The sequence below is a fragment of the Pseudophryne corroboree genome, chromosome 11 (assembly GCF_028390025.1).
Source record: "Pseudophryne corroboree isolate aPseCor3 chromosome 11, aPseCor3.hap2, whole genome shotgun sequence".
Taxonomy (NCBI): Eukaryota; Metazoa; Chordata; class Amphibia; order Anura; family Myobatrachidae; genus Pseudophryne; species Pseudophryne corroboree.
In genome coordinates this window covers 166,135,906-166,159,237 of record NC_086454.1, presented here as the reverse complement: position 1 = coordinate 166,159,237, position 23,332 = coordinate 166,135,906, and the positions used below count along the sequence as shown (strand labels likewise).

At 32.6% G+C, this 23,332-nt stretch overlaps 14 non-coding genes across 14 annotated transcripts; all 14 read left to right on the top strand.

The window, feature by feature from the left end:
* Window positions 1-1,222: 1,222 nt before the first annotated feature.
* Window positions 1,223-1,296, top strand: TRNAI-AAU (transfer RNA isoleucine (anticodon AAU)). Its single transcript has one exon. It is a non-coding gene; the product is annotated as a tRNA-Ile (tRNA).
* Window positions 1,297-2,884: 1,588 nt separating this feature from the next.
* Window positions 2,885-2,958, top strand: TRNAI-AAU (transfer RNA isoleucine (anticodon AAU)). Its single transcript has one exon. It is a non-coding gene; the product is annotated as a tRNA-Ile (tRNA).
* A 1,587-nt stretch (window positions 2,959-4,545) lies between these two features.
* TRNAI-AAU (transfer RNA isoleucine (anticodon AAU)) lies at window positions 4,546-4,619 on the top strand. Its single transcript has one exon. It is a non-coding gene; the product is annotated as a tRNA-Ile (tRNA).
* A 1,567-nt stretch (window positions 4,620-6,186) lies between these two features.
* Window positions 6,187-6,260, top strand: TRNAI-AAU (transfer RNA isoleucine (anticodon AAU)). Its single transcript has one exon. It is a non-coding gene; the product is annotated as a tRNA-Ile (tRNA).
* A 1,567-nt stretch (window positions 6,261-7,827) lies between these two features.
* On the top strand, window positions 7,828-7,901 carry TRNAI-AAU (transfer RNA isoleucine (anticodon AAU)). The gene has a single exon. It is a non-coding gene; the product is annotated as a tRNA-Ile (tRNA).
* Window positions 7,902-9,489: 1,588 nt separating this feature from the next.
* TRNAI-AAU (transfer RNA isoleucine (anticodon AAU)) lies at window positions 9,490-9,563 on the top strand. The gene has a single exon. It is a non-coding gene; the product is annotated as a tRNA-Ile (tRNA).
* Window positions 9,564-11,151: 1,588 nt separating this feature from the next.
* On the top strand, window positions 11,152-11,225 carry TRNAI-AAU (transfer RNA isoleucine (anticodon AAU)). The gene has a single exon. It is a non-coding gene; the product is annotated as a tRNA-Ile (tRNA).
* A 1,590-nt stretch (window positions 11,226-12,815) lies between these two features.
* TRNAI-AAU (transfer RNA isoleucine (anticodon AAU)) lies at window positions 12,816-12,889 on the top strand. The gene has a single exon. It is a non-coding gene; the product is annotated as a tRNA-Ile (tRNA).
* A 1,731-nt stretch (window positions 12,890-14,620) lies between these two features.
* TRNAI-AAU (transfer RNA isoleucine (anticodon AAU)) lies at window positions 14,621-14,694 on the top strand. The gene has a single exon. It is a non-coding gene; the product is annotated as a tRNA-Ile (tRNA).
* Window positions 14,695-16,282: 1,588 nt separating this feature from the next.
* Window positions 16,283-16,356, top strand: TRNAI-AAU (transfer RNA isoleucine (anticodon AAU)). Its single transcript has one exon. It is a non-coding gene; the product is annotated as a tRNA-Ile (tRNA).
* Window positions 16,357-17,944: 1,588 nt separating this feature from the next.
* On the top strand, window positions 17,945-18,018 carry TRNAI-AAU (transfer RNA isoleucine (anticodon AAU)). Its single transcript has one exon. It is a non-coding gene; the product is annotated as a tRNA-Ile (tRNA).
* A 1,586-nt stretch (window positions 18,019-19,604) lies between these two features.
* On the top strand, window positions 19,605-19,678 carry TRNAI-AAU (transfer RNA isoleucine (anticodon AAU)). The gene has a single exon. It is a non-coding gene; the product is annotated as a tRNA-Ile (tRNA).
* A 1,572-nt stretch (window positions 19,679-21,250) lies between these two features.
* TRNAI-AAU (transfer RNA isoleucine (anticodon AAU)) lies at window positions 21,251-21,324 on the top strand. Its single transcript has one exon. It is a non-coding gene; the product is annotated as a tRNA-Ile (tRNA).
* A 1,591-nt stretch (window positions 21,325-22,915) lies between these two features.
* Window positions 22,916-22,989, top strand: TRNAI-AAU (transfer RNA isoleucine (anticodon AAU)). Its single transcript has one exon. It is a non-coding gene; the product is annotated as a tRNA-Ile (tRNA).
* The last annotated feature ends 343 nt before the right edge of the window (window positions 22,990-23,332 follow it).

The following is a 23,332-nucleotide window of genomic DNA, read 5'->3' as shown; positions in this document are numbered from 1 at the left end:
CTGCATTCTTATTGCAAATTTTCTTATTTCCAAATATTTGACATACTTCTGATTTGATAAGTTTAAAAATGAGTTTAAACAAAAGACACCACTGAAGATGATGGAATTTATATGAATTTTAAATGAAGATTTGCAATACTCATACATTGAATGAAAATGGAGCTTTGAACAAAAGGAAAATAAACAATGTTAGCTCCCACGAGATATGAACTCAGATTACTAGATTCAAAGTCCAGGTTGCTAACAATTACACCATGGAACCCTCACCTGAGCAATGGCATCTACTGAAGTGCGCTCATCTTTTAAATGCAAAGAAAAGAAATTCAATACTTTATATATATTATTTCAAGTTTCTAATAAGCTCAGGGATGCAATAGGTATTATGTAGAATATTTGTCCAAACCCAATGATAATATATAAAAAGTAACCTATTTTTTAAAGGAGAAGATAGATACTAGAAACCTAAATGCCTAGGACCAATTTCAGTTGGAGCATCACCCCTTATGTTATCCTAGCATTGAATTGACAGTTTTTCTGTATTTCCATATTTGCATATCAGCCACTTACAATTGTTTCAAGCTTTATAACAGAGGACTGCCTTTTTTATAGACCAAGGATGAAAGTCTCTTGTGAGTTAAGTCTGATAATGACATCACAATTTGTAAATTAAGCTATAGTATGATTACAGAGTGTAGACTGAATAAAAAGTGCTTTCCTATGGATTGAAGTTTGTATTTTCTTAAGATTTGCATTCCAAAATGGGCTAGCATTCTTTATTTCCAATGGGCACATTGAGCTACTTCCCCAATATATATTTTTTTGTGTTAAAAGTTATTCATACACAACTTGGTAAAACATACTAAATTTAATACATAATGGATTACATCCTGGGATTATCTTTTTCAACAATCTGTAAATTTACAATTAAAAATTGTGTATTAGATTTTTTAGATTGATTTTGCTTACATTTGCATATACTCCTAGTCTAAATTGTCTATTTTTATACTATTACTAGATGCCTTAATCTTTGTTATTATCATATCTAATATTTATTTTTATTTTGTAATGTGGAAAGAAACTGGAGCATTTTTATGATACCCATGCTTCAAGTGACTCTATGGCTTAAGCTTTTTTTTGAAAAATGAAATGCTATAAAAACAAAATATGATCTGTGCTTTGAGGTACATTTGCCAGTTTTGTGTTTGTTTGCAGTAACATCTCTGGCCGGTTAGCTCAGTTGGTTAGAGCGTGGTGCTAATAACGCCAAGGTCACGGGTTCGATCCCCGTATGGGCCATTTGCTTTTCTTGATGGACAAGAATGGAATAAGCTCATCGATGGAGTGCATGAATACTTGAAAACATCATAGACACATATATCACAAAATCTCTTCAAATACATATCAGAAGCCAGTGGGAGTGTCATCCTTTGGCTGATGAAGATTTTTCTCTACATGGCTCAGTGACTTTTGTCTCAAATCAAGCAATATGGCATAACTAAGATATGCAAGGGCAAATTAATTAGTTATTATATTGCTGCTCAAACATAGAGGGCACTAGGTGTTACTAGAAGATGAAGAAGATATGTGCTCCCCTCTCATTAGTGCACACTGAAGTAAAAAAAATTGAGAATTTCTAAAGACTAGAGCACAAGTAATGGATCTCTGCATTCTTATTGCATCTTTTCTTATTTCCAAATATTTGACATACTTCTGATTTGATAAGTTTAAAAATGAGTTTAAACAAAGGACACCACTGAAGATGATGGAATTTATATGAATTTTAAATGAAGATTTGCAATACTCATACATTGAATGAAAATGGAGCTTTGAACAAAAGGAAAATAAACAATGTTAGCTCCCACGAGATATGAACTCAGATTACTAGATTCAAAGTCAAGGTTGCTAACAATTACACCATGGAACCCTCACCTGAGCAATGGCATCTACTGAAGTGCGCTCATCTTTTGAATGCAAAGAAAAGAAATTCAATACTTTATATATATTATTTCAAGTTTCTAATAAGCTCAGGGATGCAATAGGTATTATGTAGAATATTTGTCCAAACCCAATGATAATATATAAAAAGTAACCTATTTTTTAAAGGAGAAGATAGATACTAGAAACCTAAATGCCTAGGACCAATTTCAGTTGGAGCATCACCCCTTATGTTATCATAGCATTGAATTGACTGTTTTTCTGTATTTCCATATTTGCATATCAGCCATTTACAATTGTTTCAAGCTTTATAACAGATGATTGCCTTTTTTATAGACCAAGGATGAAAGTCTCTTGTGAGTTAAGTCTGATAATGACAACACAATTTGTAAATTAAGCTATAGTATGATTACAGAGTGTAGACTGAATAAAAAGTGCTTTCCTATGGATTGAAGTTTGTATTTTCTTAAGCTTTGCATTCCAAAATGGGCTAGCATTATTTATTTCCAATGGGCACATTAAGCTTCTTCCCCAATATATATTTTTTTGTGTTAAAAGTTATTCATACACAACTTGGTAAAACATACTAAATTTAATACATAATGGATTACATCCTGGGATTATCTTTTTCAACAATCTGTAAATTTACAATTAAAAATTGTGTATTAGATTTTTTAGATTGATTTTGCTTAGATTTGCATATACTCCTAGTCTAAATTGTCTATTTTTATACTATTACTAGATGCCTTAATCTTTGTAATTATCCTATCTAATATTTATTTTTATTTTGTAATGTGGAAAGAAACTGGAGCATTTTTATGATACCCATGCTTCAAGTGACTCTATGGCTTAAGCTTTTTTTTGAAAAATGAAATGCTATAAAAACAAAAAATGATCTGTGCTTTGAGATATATTTGCCAGTTTTGTGTTTGCTTGCAGTAATATCTGTGGCCGGTTAGCGCAGTTGGTTAGAGCGTGGTGCTAATAACGCCAAGGTCACGGGTTCAATCCCCGTATGGGCCATTTGCTTTTCTTGATGGACAAGAATGGAATAAGCTCATCGGTGGAGTGCATGAATACTTGAAAACATCATAGACACATATATCACAAAATCTCTTCAAATACATATCAGAAGCCAGTGGGAGTGTCATCCTTTGGCTGATGAAGATTTTTCTCTACATGGCTCAGTGACTTTTGTCTCAAATCAAGCAATATGGCATAACTAAGATATGCAAGGGCAAATTAATTAGTTATTATATTGCTGCTCAAACATAGAGGGCACTAGGTGTTACTAGAAGAAGAAGAAGATATGTGCTTCCCTCTCATTAGTGCACACTGAAGTAAAAAAAATGGAGAATTTCTAAAGACCAGAGCACAAGTAATGGATCTCTGCATTCTTATTGCATCTTTTCTTATTTCCAAATATTTGACATACTTCTAATTTGATAAGTTTAAAAATGAGTTTAAACAAAGGACACCACTGAAGATGATGGAATTTATATGAATTTTAAATGAAGATTTGCAATACTCATACATTGAATGAAAATGGAGCTTTGAACAAAAGGAAAATAAACAATGTTAGCTCCCACGAGATATGAACTCAGATTACTAGATTCAAAGTCCAGGGTGCTAACAATTACACCATGGAACCCTCACCTGAGCAATGGCATCTACTGAAGTGCGCTCATCTTTTAAATGCAAAGAAAAGAAATTCAATACTTTATATATATTATTTCAAGTTTCTAATAAGCTCAGGGATGCAATAGGTATTATGTAGAATATTTGTCCAAACCCAATGATAATATATAAAAAGTAACCTATTTTTTAAAGGAGAAGATAGATACTAGAAACCTAAATGCCTAGGACCAATTTCAGTTGGAGCATCACCCCTTATGTTATCCTAGCATTGAATTGACAGTTTTTCTGTATTTCCATATTTGCATATCAGCCACTTACAATTGTTTCAAGCTTTATAACAGAGGACTGCCTTTTTTATAGACCAAGGATGAAAGTCTCTTGTGAGTTAAGTCTGATAATGACATCACAATTTGTAAATTAAGCTATAGTATGATTACAGAGTGTAGACTGAATAAAAAGTGCTTTCCTATGGATTGAAGTTTGTATTTTCTTAAGCTTTGCATTCCAAAATGGGCTAGCATTCTTTATTTCCAATGGGCACATTAAGCTACTTCCCCAATATATATTTTTTTGTGTTAAAAGTTATTCATACACAACTTGGTAAAACATACTAAATTTAATACATAATGGATTACATCCTGGATTATCTTTTTCAACAATTTGTAAATTTACAATTAAAAATTGTGTATTAGATTTTTTAGATTGATTTGGCTTAGATTTGCATATACTCCTTGTCTAAATTGTCTATTTTTATACTATTAGTAGATGCCTTAATCTTTGTTATTATCCTATCTAATATTTATTTTTATTTTGTAATGTGGAAAGAAACTGGAGCATTTTTATGATACCCATGCTTCAAGTGACTCTATGGCTTAAGCTTTTTTTTGAAAAATGAAATGCTATAAAAACAAAATATGATCTGTGCTTTGAGGTACATTTGCCAGTTTTGTGTTTGCTTGCAGTGATATCTGTGGCCGGTTAGCTCAGTTGGTTAGAGCGTGGTGCTAATAACGCCAAGGTCACGGGTTCGATCCCCGTATGGGCCATTTGCTTTTCTTGATGGACAAGAATGGAATAAGCTCATCGGTTGAGTGCATGAATACTTGAAAACATCATAGACACATATATCACAAAATCTCTTCAAATACATATCAGAAGCCAGTGGGAGTGTCATCCTTTGGCTGATGAAGATTTTTCTCTACATGGCTCAGTGACTTTTGTCTCAAATCAAGCAATATGGCATAACTAAGATATGCAAGGGCAAATTAAATAGTTATTATATTGCTGCTCAAACATAGAGGGCACTAGGTGTTACTAGAAGAAGAAGATATGTGCACACTGAAGTAAAAAAAAATGGAGAATTTCTAAAGACCAGAGCACAAGTAATGGATCTCTGCATTCTTATTGCATCTTTTCTTATTTCCAAATATTTGACATACTTCTGATTTGATAAGTTTAAAAAAGAGTTTAAACAAAGGACACCACTGAAGATGATGGAATTTATATGAATTTTAAATGAAGATTTGCAATACTCATACATTGAATGAAAATGGAGCTTTGAACAATAGGAAAATAAACAATGTTAGTTCCCACGAGATATGAATTCAGATTACTAGATTCAAAGTCAAGGGTGCTAACAATTACACCATGGAACCCTCACCTGAGCAATGGCATCTACTGAAGTGCGCTCATCTTTTAAATGCAAAGAAAAGAAATTCAATACTTTATATATATTATTTCAAGTTTCTAATAAGCTCAGGGATGCAATAGGTATTATGTAGAATATTTGTCCAAACCCAATGATAATATATAAAAAGTAACCTATTTTTTAAAGGAGAAGATAGATACTAGAAACCTAAATGCCTAGGACCAATTTCAGTTGGAGCATCACCCCTTATGTTATCCTAGCATTGAATTGACAGTTTTCTGTATTTCCATATTTGCATATCAGCCACTTACAATTGTTTCAAGCTTTATAACAGAGGACTGCCTTTTTTATAGACCAAGGATGAAAGTCTCTTGTGAGTTAAGTCTGATAATGACATCACAATTTGTAAATTAAGCTATAGTATGATTACAGAGTGTAGACTGAATAAAAAGTGCTTTCCTATGGATTGAAGTTTGTATTTTCTTAAGCTTTGCATTCCAAAATGGGCTAGCATTCTTTATTTCCAATGGGCACATTAAGCTACTTCCCCAATATATATTTTTTTGTGTTAAAAGTTATTCATACACAACTTGGTAAAACATACTAAATTTAATACATAATGGATTACATCCTGGATTATCTTTTTCAACAATTTGTAAATTTACAATTAAAAATTGTGTATTAGATTTTTTAGATTGATTTTGCTAAGATTTGCATATACTCCTTGTCTAAATTGTCTATTTTTATACTATTAGTAGATGCCTTAATCTTTGTTATTATCCTATCTAATATTTATTTTTATTTTGTAATGTGGAAAGAAACTGGAGCATTTTTATGATACCCATGCTTCAAGTGACTCTATGGCTTAAGCTTTTTTTTGAAAAATGAAATGCTATAAAAACAAAATATGATCTGTGCTTTGAGGTACATTTGCCAGTTTTGTGTTTGCTTGCAGTGATATCTGTGGCCGGTTAGCTCAGTTGGTTAGAGCGTGGTGCTAATAACGCCAAGGTCACGGGTTCGATCCCCGTATGGGCCATTTGCTTTTCTTGATGGACAAGAATGGAATAAGCTCATCGGTTGAGTGCATGAATACTTGAAAACATCATAGACACATATATCACAAAATCTCTTCAAATACATATCAGAAGCCAGTGGGAGTGTCATCCTTTGGCTGATGAAGATTTTTCTCTACATGGCTCAGTGACTTTTGTCTCAAATCAAGCAATATGGCATAACTAAGATATGCAAGGGCAAATTAAATAGTTATTATATTGCTGCTCAAACATAGAGGGCACTAGGTGTTACTAGAAGAAGAAGATATGTGCACACTGAAGTAAAAAAAAATGGAGAATTTCTAAAGACCAGAGCACAAGTAATGGATCTCTGCATTCTTATTGCATCTTTTCTTATTTCCAAATATTTGACATACTTCTGATTTGATAAGTTTAAAAAAGAGTTTAAACAAAGGACACCACTGAAGATGATGGAATTTATATGAATTTTAAATGAAGATTTGCAATACTCATACATTGAATGAAAATGGAGCTTTGAACAATAGGAAAATAAACAATGTTAGTTCCCACGAGATATGAATTCAGATTACTAGATTCAAAGTCAAGGGTGCTAACAATTACACCATGGAACCCTCACCTGAGCAATGGCATCTACTGAAGTGCGCTCATCTTTTAAATGCAAAGAAAAGAAATTCAATACTTTATATATATTATTTCAAGTTTCTAATAAGCTCAGGGATGCAATAGGTATTATGTAGAATATTTGTCCAAACCCAATGATAATATATAAAAAGTAACCTATTTTTTAAAGGAGAAGATAGATACTAGAAACCTAAATGCCTAGGACCAATTTCAGTTGGAGCATCACCCCTTATGTTATCCTAGCATTGAATTGACAGTTTTCTGTATTTCCATATTTGCATATCAGCCACTTACAATTGTTTCAAGCTTTATAACAGAGGACTGCCTTTTTTATAGACCAAGGATGAAAGTCTCTTGTGAGTTAAGTCTGATAATGACATCACAATTTGTAAATTAAGCTATAGTATGATTACAGAGTGTAGACTGAATAAAAAGTGCTTTCCTATGGATTGAAGTTTGTATTTTCTTAAGCTTTGCATTCCAAAATGGGCTAGCATTCTTTATTTCCAATGGGCACATTAAGCTACTTCCCCAATATATATTTTTTTGTGTTAAAAGTTATTCATACACAACTTGGTAAAACATACTAAATTTAATACATAATGGATTACATCCTGGATTATCTTTTTCAACAATTTGTAAATTTACAATTAAAAATTGTGTATTAGATTTTTTAGATTGATTTTGCTAAGATTTGCATATACTCCTTGTCTAAATTGTCTATTTTTATACTATTAGTAGATGCCTTAATCTTTGTTATTATCCTATCTAATATTTATTTTTATTTTGTAATGTGGAAAGAAACTGGAGCATTTTTATGATACCCATGCTTCAAGTGACTCTATGGCTTAAGCTTTTTTTTGAAAAATGAAATGCTATAAAAACAAAATATGATCTGTGCTTTGAGGTACATTTGCCAGTTTTGTGTTTGCTTGCAGTAACATCTGTGGCTGGTTAGCTCAGTTGGTTAGAGCGTGGTGCTAATAACGCCAAGGTCACGGGTTCGATCCCTGTATGGGCCATTTGCTTTTCTTGATGGACAAGAATGGAATAAGCTCATCGGTGGAGTGCATGAATACTTGAAAACATCATAGACACATATATCACAAAATCTCTTCAAATACATATCAGAAGCCAGTGGGAGTGTCATCCTTTGGCTGATGAAGATTTTTCTCTACTTGGCTCAGTGACTTTTGTCTCAAATCAAGCAATATGGCATAACTAAGATATGCAAGGGCAAATTAATCAGTTATTATATTGCTGCTCAAACATAGAGGGCTCTAGGTGTTACTAGAAGAAGAAGAAGATATGTGCTCCCCTCTCATTAGTGCACACTGAAGTAAAAAAAATGGAGAATTTCTAAAGACCAGAGCACAAGTAATGGATCTCTGCATTCTTATTGCATCTTTTCTTATTTACAAATATTTGACATACTTCTGATTTGATAAGTTTAAAAATGAGTTTAAACAAAGGACACCACTGAAGATGATGGAATTTATATGAATTTTAAATGAAGATTTGCAATACTCATACATTGAATGAAAATGGAGCTTTGAACAAAAGGAAAATAAACAATGTTAGCTCCCACGAGATATGAACTCAGATGACTAGATTCAAAGTCCAGGGTGCTAACAATTACACCATGGAACCCTCACCTGAGCAATGGCATCTACTGAAGTGCGCTCATCTTTTAAATGCAAAGAAAAGAAATTCAATACTTTATATATATAATTTCAAGTTTCTAATAAGCTCAGGGATGCAATAGGTATTATGTAGAATATTTGTCCAAAACCAATGATAATATATAAAAAGTAACCTATTTTTTAAAGGAGAAGATAGATACTAGAAACCTAAATGCCTAGGACCAATTTCAGTTGGAGCATCACCCCTTATGTAATCCTAGCATTGAATTGACAGTTTTTCTGTATTTCCATATTTGCATATCAGCCACTTACAATTGTTTCAAGCTTTATAACAGAGGACTGCCTTTTTTATAGACCAAGGATGAAAGTCTCTCGTGAGTTAAATCTGATAATGACATCACAATTTGTAAATTAAGCTATAGTATGATTACAGAGTGTAGACTGAATAAAAAGTGCTTTCCTATGGATTGAAGTTTGTATTTTCTTAAGCTTTGCATTCCAAAATGGGCTAGCATTCTTTATTTCCAATGGGCACATTAAGCTACTTCCCCAATATATATTTTTTTGTGTTAAAAGTTATTCATACACAACTTGGTAAAACATACTAAATTTAATACATAATGGATTACATCCTGGGATTATCTTTTTCAACAATCTGTAAATTTACAATTAAAAATTGTGTATTAGATTTTTTAGATTGATTTTGCTTAGATTTGCATATACTCCTTGTCTAAATTGTCTATTTTTATACTATTAGTTGATGCCTTAATCTTTGTTATTATCCTATCTAATATTTATTTTTATTTTGTAATGTGGATAGAAACTGGAGCATTTTTATGATACCCATGCTTCAAGTGACTCTATGGCTTAAGCTTTTTTTTGAAAAATGAAATGCTATAAAAACAAAATATGATCTGTGCTTTGAGGTATATTTGCCAGTTTTGTGTTTGCTTGCAGTAATATCTGTGGCCTGTTAGCTCAGTTGGTTAGAGCGTGGTGCTAATAATGACAAGGTCACGGGTTCAATCCCCGTATGGGCCATTTGCTTTTCTTGATGGACAAGAACGGAATAAGCTCATTGGTGGAGTGCATGAATACTTAAAAACATCATAGACACATATATCACAAAATCTCTTCAAATACATATCAGAAGCCAGTGGGAGTGTCATCCTTTGGCTGATGAAGATTTTTCTCTACATGGCTCAGTGACTTTTGTCTCAAATCAAGCAATATGGCATAACTAAGATATGCAAGGGCAAATTAATCAGTTATTATATTGCTGCTCAAACATAGAGGGCACTAGGTGTTACTAGAAGAAGAAGAAGATATGTGCTCTCCTCTCATTAGTGCACACTGAAGTAAAAAAAATGGAGAATTTCTAAAGACCAGAGCACAAGTAATTGATCTCTGCATTCTTATTGCATCTTTTCTTATTTCCAAATATTTGACATACTTCTGATTTGATAAGTTTAAAAATGAGTTTAAACAAAGGACACCACTGAAGATGATGGAATTTATATGAATTTTAAATGAAGATTTGCAATACTCATACATTGAATGAAAATGGAGCTTTGAACAAAAGGAAAATAAACAATGTTAGCTCCCACGAGATATGAACTCAGATTACTAGATTCAAAGTCAAGGTTGCTAACAATTACACCATGGAACCCTCACCTGAGCAATGGCATCTACTGAAGTGCGCTCATCTTTTGAATGCAAAGAAAAGAAATTCAATACTTTATATATATTATTTCAAGTTTCTAATAAGCTCAGGGATGCAATAGGTATTATGTAGAATATTTGTCCAAACCCAATGATAATATATAAAAAGTAACCTATTTTTTAAAGGAGAAGATAGATACTAGAAACCTAAATGCCTAGGACCAATTTCAGTTGGAGCATCACCCCTTATGTTATCATAGCATTGAATTGACTGTTTTTCTGTATTTCCATATTTGCATATCAGCCATTTACAATTGTTTCAAGCTTTATAACAGATGATTGCCTTTTTTATAGACCAAGGATGAAAGTCTCTTGTGAGTTAAGTCTGATAATGACAACACAATTTGTAAATTAAGCTATAGTATGATTACAGAGTGTAGACTGAATAAAAAGTGCTTTCCTATGGATTGAAGTTTGTATTTTCTTAAGCTTTGCATTCCAAAATGGGCTAGCATTATTTATTTCCAATGGGCACATTAAGCTTCTTCCCCAATATATATTTTTTTGTGTTAAAAGTTATTCATACACAACTTGGTAAAACATACTAAATTTAATACATAATGGATTACATCCTGGGATTATCTTTTTCAACAATCTGTAAATTTACAATTAAAAATTGTGTATTAGATTTTTTAGATTGATTTTGCTTAGATTTGCATATACTCCTAGTCTAAATTGTCTATTTTTATACTATTACTAGATGCCTTAATCTTTGTAATTATCCTATCTAATATTTATTTTTATTTTGTAATGTGGAAAGAAACTGGAGCATTTTTATGATACCCATGCTTCAAGTGACTCTATGGCTTAAGCTTTTTTTTGAAAAATGAAATGCTATAAAAACAAAAAATGATCTGTGCTTTGAGATATATTTGCCAGTTTTGTGTTTGCTTGCAGTAATATCTGTGGCCGGTTAGCGCAGTTGGTTAGAGCGTGGTGCTAATAACGCCAAGGTCACGGGTTCAATCCCCGTATGGGCAATTTGCTTTTCTTGATGGACAAGAATGGAATAAGCTCATCGGTGGAGTGCATGAATACTTGAAAACATCATAGACACATATATCACAAAATCTCTTCAAATACATATCAGAAGCCAGTGGGAGTGTCATCCTTTGGCTGATGAAGATTTTTCTCTACATGGCTCAGTGACTTTTGTCTCAAATCAAGCAATATGGCATAACTAAGATATGCAAGGGCAAATTAATTAGTTATTATATTGCTGCTCAAACATAGAGGGCACTAGGTGTTACTAGAAGAAGAAGAAGAAGATATGTGCTTCCCTCTCATTAGTGCACACTGAAGTAAAAAAAATGGAGAATTTCTAAAGACCAGAGCACAAGTAATGGATCTCTGCATTCTTATTGCATCTTTTCTTATTTCCAAATATTTGACATACTTCTAATTTGATAAGTTTAAAAATGAGTTTAAACAAAGGACACCACTGAAGATGATGGAATTTATATGAATTTTAAATGAAGATTTGCAATACTCATACATTGAATGAAAATGGAGCTTTGAACAAAAGGAAAATAAACAATGTTAGCTCCCACGAGATATGAACTCAGATTACTAGATTCAAAGTCCAGGGTGCTAACAATTACACCATGGAACCCTCACCTGAGCAATGGCATCTACTGAAGTGCGCTCATCTTTTAAATGCAAAGAAAAGAAATTCAATACTTTATATATATTATTTCAAGTTTCTAATAAGCTCAGGGATGCAATAGGTATTATGTAGAATATTTGTCCAAACCCAATGATAATATATAAAAAGTAACCTATTTTTTAAAGGAGAAGATAGATACTAGAAACCTAAATGCCTAGGACCAATTTCAGTTGGAGCATCACCCCTTATGTTATCCTAGCATTGAATTGACAGTTTTTCTGTATTTCCATATTTGCATATCAGCCACTTACAATTGTTTCAAGCTTTATAACAGAGGACTGCCTTTTTTATAGACCAAGGATGAAAGTCTCTTGTGAGTTAAGTCTGATAATGACATCACAATTTGTAAATTAAGCTATAGTATGATTACAGAGTGTAGACTGAATAAAAAGTGCTTTCCTATGGATTGAAGTTTGTATTTTCTTAAGCTTTGCATTCCAAAATGGGCTAGCATTCTTTATTTCCAATGGGCACATTAAGCTACTTCCCCAATATATATTTTTTTGTGTTAAAAGTTATTCATACACAACTTGGTAAAACATACTAAATTTAATACATAATGGATTACATCCTGGATTATCTTTTTCAACAATTTGTAAATTTACAATTAAAAATTGTGTATTAGATTTTTTAGATTGATTTTGCTTAGATTTGCATATACTCCTTATCTAAATTGTCTATTTTTATACTATTAGTAGATGCCTTAATCTTTGTTATTATCCTATCTAATATTTATTTTTATTTTGTAATGTGGAAAGAAACTGGAGCATTTTTATGATACCCATGCTTCAAGTGACTCTATGGCTTAAGCTTTTTTTTGAAAAATGAAATGCTATAAAAACAAAATATGATCTGTGCTTTGAGGTACATTTGCCAGTTTTGTGTTTGCTTGCAGTGATATCTGTGGCCGGTTAGCTCAGTTGGTTAGAGCGTGGTGCTAATAACGCCAAGGTCACGGGTTCGATCCCCGTATGGGCCATTTGCTTTTCTTGATGGACAAGAATGGAATAAGCTCATCGGTTGAGTGCATGAATACTTGAAAACATCATAGACACATATATCACAAAATCTCTTCAAATACATATCAGAAGCCAGTGGGAGTGTCATCCTTTGGCTGATGAAGATTTTTCTCTACATGGCTCAGTGACTTTTGTCTCAAATCAAGCAATATGGCATAACTAAGATATGCAAGGGCAAATTAAATAGTTATTATATTGCTGCTCAAACATAGAGGGCACTAGGTGTTACTAGAAGAAGAAGAAGATATGTGCACACTGAAGTAAAAAAAAAAAATGGAGAATTTCTAAAGACCAGAGCACAAGTAATGGATCTCTGCATTCTTATTGCATCTTTTCTTATTTCCAAATATTTGACATACTTCTGATTTGATAAGTTTAAAAAAGAGTTTAAACAAAGGACACCACTGAAGATGATGGAATTTATATGAATTTTAAATGAAGATTTGCAATACTCATACATTGAATGAAAATGGAGCTTTGAACAATAGGAAAATAAACAATGTTAGTTCCCACGAGATATGAATTCAGATTACTAGATTCAAGTCAAGGGTGCTAACAATTACACCATGGAACCCTCACCTGAGCAATGGCATCTACTGAAGTGCGCTCATCTTTTAAATGCAAAGAAAAGAAATTCAATACTTTATATATATTATTTCAAGTTTCTAATAAGCTCAGGGATGCAATAGGTATTATGTAGAATATTTGTCCAAACCCAATGATAATATATAAAAAGTAACCTATTTTTTAAAGGAGAAGATAGATACTAGAAACTAGAGATGAGCGGATTCGGTTTTACTCGGTTTTACTCGGTTCTCAAAACCGAATCTTATTGGCTATCCAAAACACGTGACATCCGTGAGCCAATTAGATGCCGTTTTGAGAACCGAGTAAAACCGAGTAAAACCGAACCTGCTCATCTCTACTAGAAACCTAAATGCCTAGGACCAATTTCAGTTGGAGCATCACCCCTTATGTTATCCTAGCATTGAATTGACAGTTTTCTGTATTTCCATATTTGCATATCAGCCACTTACAATTGTTTCAAGCTTTATAACAGAGGACTGCCTTTTTTATAGACCAAGGATGAAAGTCTCTTGTGAGTTAAGTCTGATAATGACATCACAATTTGTAAATTAAGCTATAGTATGATTACAGAGTGTAGACTGAATAAAAAGTGCTTTCCTATGGATTGAAGTTTGTATTTTCTTAAGCTTTGCATTCCAAAATGGGCTAGCATTCTTTATTTCCAATGGGCACATTAAGCTACTTCCCCAATATATATTTTTTTGTGTTAAAAGTTATTCATACACAACTTGGTAAAACATACTAAATTTAATACATAATGGATTACATCCTGGATTATCTTTTTCAACAATTTGTAAATTTACAATTAAAAATTGTGTATTAGATTTTTTAGATTGATTTTGCTAAGATTTGCATATACTCCTTGTCTAAATTGTCTATTTTTATACTATTAGTAGATGCCTTAATCTTTGTTATTATCCTATCTAATATTTATTTTTATTTTGTAATGTGGAAAGAAACTGGAGCATTTTTATGATACCCATGCTTCAAGTGACTCTATGGCTTAAGCTTTTTTTTGAAAAATGAAATGCTATAAAAACAAAATATGATCTGTGCTTTGAGGTACATTTGCCAGTTTTGTGTTTGCTTGCAGTAACATCTGTGGCTGGTTAGCTCAGTTGGTTAGAGCGTGGTGCTAATAACGCCAAGGTCATGGGTTCGATCCCCGTATGGGCCATTTGCTTTTCTTGATGGACAAGAATGGAATAAGCTCATCGGTGGAGTGCATGAATACTTGAAAACATCATAGACACATATATCACAAAATCTCTTCAAATACATATCAGAAGCCAGTGGGAGTGTCATCCTTTGGCTGATGAAGATTTTTCTCTACTTGGCTCAGTGACTTTTGTCTCAAATCAAGCAATATGGCATAACTAAGATATGCAAGGGCAAATTAATCAGTTATTATATTGCTGCTCAAACATAGAGGGCACTAGGTGTTACTAGAAGAAGAAGAAGATATGTGCTCCCCTCTCATTAGTGCACACTGAAGTAAAAAAAATGGAGAATTTCTAAAGACCAGAGCACAAGTAATGGATCTCTGCATTCTTATTGCATCTTTTCTTATTTACAAATATTTGACATACTTCTGATTTGATAAGTTTAAAAATGAGTTTAAACAAAGGACACCACTGAAGATGATGGAATTTATATGAATTTTAAATGAAGATTTGCAATACTCATACATTGAATGAAAATGGAGCTTTGAACAAAAGGAAAATAAACAATGTTAGCTCCCACGAGATATGAACTCAGATGACTAGATTCAAAGTCCAGGGTGCTAACAATTACACCATGGAACCCTCACCTGAGCAATGGCATCTACTGAAGTGCGCTCATCTTTTAAATGCAAAGAAAAGAAATTCAATACTTTATATATATTATTTCAAGTTTCTAATAAGCTCAGGGATGCAATAGGTATTATGTAGAATATTTGTCCAAAACCAATGATAATATATAAAAAGTAACCTATTTTTTAAAGGAGAAGATAGATACTAGAAACCTAAATGCCTAGGACCAATTTCAGTTGGAGCATCACCCCTTATGTAATCCTAGCATTGAATTGACAGTTTTTCTGTATTTCCATATTTGCATATCAGCCACTTACAATTGTTTCAAGCTTTATAACAGAGGACTGCCTTTTTTATAGACCAAGGATGAAAGTCTCTCGTGAGTTAAATCTGATAATGACATCACAATTTGTAAATTAAGCTATAGTATGATTACAGAGTGTAGACTGAATAAAAAGTGCTTTCCTATGGATTGAAGTTTGTATTTTCTTAAGCTTTGCATTCCAAAATGGGCTAGCATTCTTTATTTCCAATGGGCACATTAAGCTACTTCCCCAATATATATTTTTTTGTGTTAAAAGTTATTCATACACAACTTGGTAAAACATACTAAATTTAATACATAATGGATTACATCCTGGGATTATCTTTTTCAACAATCTGTAAATTTACAATTAAAAATTGTGTATTAGATTTTTTAGATTGATTTTGCTTAGATTTGCATATACTCCTTGTCTAAATTGTCTATTTTTATACTATTAGTTGATGCCTTAATCTTTGTTATTACCCTATCTAATATTTATTTTTATTTTGTAATGTGGATAGAAACTGGAGCATTTTTATGATACCCATGCTTCAAGTGACTCTATGGCTTAAGCTTTTTTTTGAAAAATGAAATGCTATAAAAACAAAATATGATCTGTGCTTTGAGGTATATTTGCCAGTTTTGTGTTTGCTTGCAGTAATATCTGTGGCCTGTTAGCTCAGTTGGTTAGAGCGTGGTGCTAATAATGCGAAGGTCACGGGTTCGATCCCCGTATGGGCCATTTGCTTTTCTTGATGGACAAGAACGGAATAAGCTCATTGGTGGAGTGCATGAATACTTAAAAACATCATAGACACATATATCACAAAATCTCTTCAAATACATATCAGAAGCCAGTGGAAGTGTCATCCTTTGGCTGATGAAGATTTTTCTCTACATGGCTCGGTGACTTTTGTCTCAAATCAAGCAATATGGCATAACTAAGATATGCAAGGGCAAATTAATCAGTTATTATATTGCTGCTCAAACATAGAGGGCACTAGGTGTTACTAGAAGAAGAAGAAGATATGTGCTCTCCTCTCATTAGTGCACACTGAAGTAAAAAAAATGGAGAATTTCTAAAGACCAGAGCACAAGTAATGGATCTCTGCATTCTTATTGCATCTTTTCTTATTTCCAAATATTTGACATACTTCTGATTTGATAAGTTTAAAAATGAGTTTAAACAAAAGACACCACTGAAGATGATGGAATTTATATGAATTTTAAATGAAGATTTGCAATACTCATACATTGAATGAAAATGGAGCTTTGAACAAAAGGAAAATAAACAATGTTAGCTCCCACGAGATATGAACTCAGATTACTAGATTCAAAGTCCAGGTTGCTAACAATTACACCATGGAACCCTCACCTGAGCAATGGCATCTACTGAAGTGCGCTCATCTTTTAAATGCAAAGAAAAGAAATTCAATACTTTATATATATTATTTCAAGTTTCTAATAAGCTCAGGGATGCAATAGGTATTATGTAGAATATTTGTCCAAACCCAATGATAATATATAAAAAGTAACCTATTTTTTAAAGGAGAAGATAGATACTAGAAACCTAAATGCCTAGGACCAATTTCAGTTGGAGCATCACCCCTTATGTTATCCTAGCATTGAATTGACAGTTTTTCTGTATTTCCATATTTGCATATCAGCCACTTACAATTGTTTCAAGCTTTATAACAGAGGACTGCCTTTTTTATAGACCAAGGATGAAAGTCTCTTGTGAGTTAAGTCTGATAATGACATCACAATTTGTAAATTAAGCTATAGTATGATTACAGAGTGTAGACTGAATAAAAAGTGCTTTCCTATGGATTGAAGTTTGTATTTTCTTAAGATTTGCATTCCAAAATGGGCTAGCATTCTTTATTTCCAATGGGCACATTGAGCTACTTCCCCAATATATATTTTTTTGTGTTAAAAGTTATTCATACACAACTTGGTAAAACATACTAAATTTAATACATAATGGATTACATCCTGGGATTATCTTTTTCAACAATCTGTAAATTTACAATTAAAAATTGTGTATTAGATTTTTTAGATTGATTTTGCTTAGATTTGCATATACTCCTAGTCTAAATTGTCTATTTTTATACTATTACTAGATGCCTTAATCTTTGTTATTATCCTATCTAATATTTATTTTTATTTTGTAATGTGGAAAGAAACTGGAGCATTTTTATGATACCCATGCTTCAAGTGACTCTATGGCTTAAGCTTTTTTTTGAAAAATGAAATGCTATAAAAACAAAATATGATCTGTGCTTTGAGGTACATTTGCCAGTTTTGTGTTTGTTTGCAGTAACATCTCTGGCCGGTTAGCTCAGTTGGTTAGAGCGTGGTGCTAATAACGCCAAGGTCATGGGTTCAATCCCCGTATGGGCCATTTGCTTTTCTTGATGGACAAGAATGTAATAAGCTCACGGATGGAGTGCATGAATACTTGAAAACATCATAGACACATATATCACAAAATCTCTTCAAATACATATCAGAAGCCAGTGGGAGTGTCATCCTTTGGCTGATGAAGATTTTTCTCTACATGGCTCAGTGACTTTTGTCTCAAATCAAGCAATATGGCATAACTAAGATATGCAAGGGCAAATTAATTAGTTATTATATTGCTGCTCAAACATAGAGGGCACTAGGTGTTACTAGAAGATGAAGAAGATATGTGCTCCCCTCTCATTAGTGCACACTGAAGTAAAAAAAAATGAGAATTTCTAAAGACCAGAGCACAAGTAATGGATCTCTGCATTCTTATTGCATCTTTTCTTATTTCCAAATATTTGACATACTTCTGATTTGATAAGTTTAAAAATGAGTTTAAACAAAGGACACCACTGAAGATGATGGAATTTATATGAATTTTAAATGAAGATTTGCAATACTCATACATTGAATGAAAATGGAGCTTTGAACAAAAGGAAAATAAACAATGTTAGCTCCCACGAGATATGAACTCAGATTACTAGATTCAAAGTCAAGGTTGCTAACAATTACACCATGGAACCCTCACCTGAGCAATGGCATCTACTGAAGTGCGCTCATCTTTTAAATGCAAAGAAAAGAAATTCAATACTTTATATATATTATTTCAAGTTTCTAATAAGCTCAGGGATGCAATAGGTATTATGTAGAATATTTGTCCAAACCCAATGATAATATATAAAAAGTAACCTATTTTTTAAAGGAGAAGATAGATACTAGAAACCTAAATGCCTAGGACCAATTTCAGTTGGAGCATCACCCCTTATGTTATCCTAGCATTGAATGACAGTTTTTCTGTATTTCCATATTTGCATATCAGCCACTTACAATTGTTTCAAGCTTTATAACAGAGGACTGCCTTTTTTATAGACCAAGGATGAAAGTCTCTTGTGAGTTAAGTCTGATAATGACATCACAATTTGTAAATTAAGCTATAGTATGATTACAGAGTGTAGACTGAATAAAAAGTGCTTTCCTATGGATTGAAGTTTGTATTTTCTTAAGCTTTGCATTCCAAAATGGGCTAGCATTCTTTATTTCCAATGGGCACATTAAGCTACTTCCCCAATATATATTTTTTTGTGTTAAAAGTTATTCATACACAACTTGGTAAAACATACTAAATTTAATACATAATGGATTACATCCTGGATTATCTTTTTCAACAATTTGTAAATTTACAATTAAAAATTGTGTATTAGATTTTTTAGATTGATTTTGCTTAGATTTGCATATACTCCTTGTCTAAATTGTCTATTTTTATACTATTAGTAGATGCCTTAATCTTTGTTATTATCCTATCTAATATTTATTTTTATTTTGTAATGTGGAAAGAAACTGGAGCATTTTTATGATACCCATGCTTCAAGTGACTCTATGGCTTAAGCTTTTTTTTGAAAAATGAAATGCTATAAAAACAAAATATGATCTGTGCTTTGAGGTACATTTGCCAGTTTTGTGTTTGCTTGCAGTGATATCTGTGGCCGGTTAGCTCAGTTGGTTAGAGCGTGGTGCTAATAACGCCAAGGTCACGGGTTCGATCCCCGTATGGGCCATTTGCTTTTCTTGATGGACAAGAATGGAATAAGCTCATCGGTTGAGTGCATGAATACTTGAAAACATCATAGACACATATATCACAAAATCTCTTCAAATACATATCAGAAGCCAGTGGGAGTGTCATCCTTTGGCTGATGAAGATTTTTCTCTACATGGCTCAGTGACTTTTGTCTCAAATCAAGCAATATGGCATAACTAAGATATGCAAGGGCAAATTAAATAGTTATTATATTGCTGCTCAAACATAGAGGGCACTAGGTGTTACTAGAAGAAGAAGAAGATATGTGCACACTGAAGTAAAAAAAAAAATGGAGAATTTCTAAAGACCAGAGCACAAGTAATGGATCTCTGCATTCTAATTGCATCTTTTCTTATTTCCAAATATTTGACATACTTCTGATTTGATAAGTTTAAAAAAGAGTTTAAACAAAGGACACCACTGAAGATGATGGAATTTATATGAATTTTAAATGAAGATTTGCAATACTCATACATTGAATGAAAATGGAGCTTTGAACAATAGGAAAATAAACAATGTTAGTTCCCACGAGATATGAATTCAGATTACTAGATTCAAAGTCAAGGGAGCTAACAATTACACCATGGAACCCTCACCTGAGCAATGGCATCTACTGAAGTGCGCTCATCTTTTAAATGCAAAGAAAAGAAATTCAATACTTTATATATATTATTTCAAGTTTCTAATAAGCTCAGGGATGCAATAGGTATTATGTAGAATATTTGTCCAAACCCAATGATAATATATAAAAAGTAACCTATTTTTTAAAGGAGAAGATAGATACTAGAAACCTAAATGCCTAGGACCAATTTCAGTTGGAGCATCACCCCTTATGTTATCCTAGCATTGAATTGACAGTTTTCTGTATTTCCATATTTGCATATCAGCCACTTACAATTGTTTCAAGCTTTATAACAGAGGAATGCCTTTTTTATAGACCAAGGATGAAAGTCTCTTGTGAGTTAAGTCTGATAATGACATCACAATTTGTAAATTAAGCTATAGTATGATTACAGAGTGTAGACTGAATAAAAAGTGCTTTCCTATGGATTGAAGTTTGTATTTTCTTAAGCTTTGCATTCCAAAATGGGCTAGCATTCTTTATTTCCAATGGGCACATTAAGCTACTTCCCCAATATATATTTTTTTGTGTTAAAAGTTATTCATACACAACTTGGTAAAACATACTAAATTTAATACATAATGGATTACATCCTGGATTATCTTTTTCAACAATTTGTAAATTTACAATTAAAAATTGTGTATTAGATTTTTTAGATTGATTTTGCTTAGATTTGCATATACTCCTTGTCTAAATTGTCTATTTTTATACTATTAGTAGATGCCTTAATCTTTGTTATTATCCTATCTAATATTTATTTTTATTTTGTAATGTGGAAAGAAACTGGAGCATTTTTATGATACCCATGCTTCAAGTGACTCTATGGCTTAAGCTTTTTTTTGAAAAATGAAATGCTATAAAAACAAAATATGATCTGTGCTTTGAGGTACATTTGCCAGTTTTGTGTTTGCTTGCAGTAACATCTGTGGCCGGTTAGCTCAGTTGGTTAGAGCGTGGTGCTAATAACGCCAAGGTCACGGGTTTGATTCCAGTATGGGCCATTTGCTTTTGTGATGGACAAGAATGGAATAAGCTCATCGGTGGAGTGCATGAATACTTGAAAACATCATAGACACATATATCACAAAATCTCTTCAAATACATATCAGAAGCCAGTGGGAGTGTCATCCTTTGGCTGATGAAGATTTTTCTCTACATGGCTCAGTGACTTTTGTCTCAAATCAAGCAATATGGCATAACTAAGATATGCAAGGGCAAATTAATCAGTTATTATATTGCTGCTCAAACATAGAGGGCACTAGGTGTTACTAGAAGAAGAATAAGAAGATATGTGCTCCCCTCTCATTAGTGCACACTGAAGTAAAAAAAAATGGAGAATTTCTAAAGACCAGAGCACAAGTAATGGATCTCTGCATTCTTATTGCATCTTTTCTTGTTTCCAAATATTTGACATACTTCTGATTTGATAAGTTTAATAATGAGTTTAAACAAAGGACACCACTGAAGATGATGGAATTTATATGAATTTTAAATGAAGATTTGCAATACTCATACATTGAATGAAAATGGAGCTTTGAACAAAAGGAAAATAAACAATGTTAGCTCCCACGAGATATGAATTCAAATTACTAGATTCAAAGTCCAGGGTGCTAACAATTACACCATGGAACCCTCACCTGAGCAATGGCATCTACTGTAGTGCGCTCATCTTTTAAATGCAAAGAAAATAAATTCAAAACTTTATATATATTATTTCAAGTTTCTAATAAGCTCAGGGATGCAATAGGTATTATGTAGAATATTTGTCCAAACCCAATGATAATATATAAAAAGTAACCTATTTTTTAAAGGAGAAGATAGATACTAGAAACCTAAATGCCTAGAACCAATTTCAGTTGGAGCATCACCCCTTATGTTATCCTAGCATTGAATTGACAGTTTTTCAGTATTTCCATATTTGCATATCAGCCACTTACAATTGTTTCAAGCTTTATAACAGAGGACTGCCTTTTTTATAGACCAAGGGTGAAAGTCTCTTGTGAGTTAAGTCTGATAATGACATCACAATTTGTAAATTAAGCTATAGTATGATTACAGAGTGTAGACTGAATAAAAAGTGCTTTCCTATGAATTGAAGTTTGTATTTTCTTAAGCTTTGCATTCCAAAATGGGCTAGCATTCTTTATTTCCAATGGGCACATTAAGTTACTTCCCCAATATATATTTTTTTGTGTTAAAAGTTATTCATACACAACTTGGTAAAACATACTAAATTTAATACATAATGGATTACATCCTGGGATTATCTTTTTCAACAATCTGTAAATTTACAATTAAAAATTGTGTATTAGATTTTTTAGATTGATTTTGCTTAGATTTGCATATACTCCTTGAATAAATTGTCTATTTTTATACTATTAGTAGATGCCTTAATCTTTGTTATTATCCTATCTAATATTTATTTTTATTTTGTAATGTGGAAAGAAACTGGAGCATTTTTATGATACCCATGCTTCAAGTGACTCTATGGCTTAAGCTTTTTTTTGAAAAATGAAATGCTATAAAAACAAAATATGATCTGTGCTTTGAGGTACATTTGCCAGTTTTGTGTTTGCTTGCAGTAATATCTGTGGCCGGTTAGCTCAGTTGGTTATAGCGTGGTGCTAATAACGCCAAGGTCACGGGTTCGATCCCCGTATGAGCCATTTGCTTTTCTTGATGGACAAGAATGGAATAAGCTCATCGGTGGAGTGCATGAATACTTGAAAACATCATAGACACATATATCACAAAATCTCTTCAAATACATATCAGAAGCCAGTGGGAGTGTCATCCTTTGGCTGATGAAGATTTTTCTCTACATGGCTCAGTGACTTTTGTCTCAAATCAAGCAATATGGCATAACTAAGATATGCAAGGGCAAATTAATCAGTTATTATATTGCTGCTCAAACATAGAGGGCACTAGGTGTTACTAGAAGAAGAAGAAGATATGTGCTCCCCTCTCATTAGTGCACACTGAAGTAAAAAAAATGGAGAATTTCTAAAG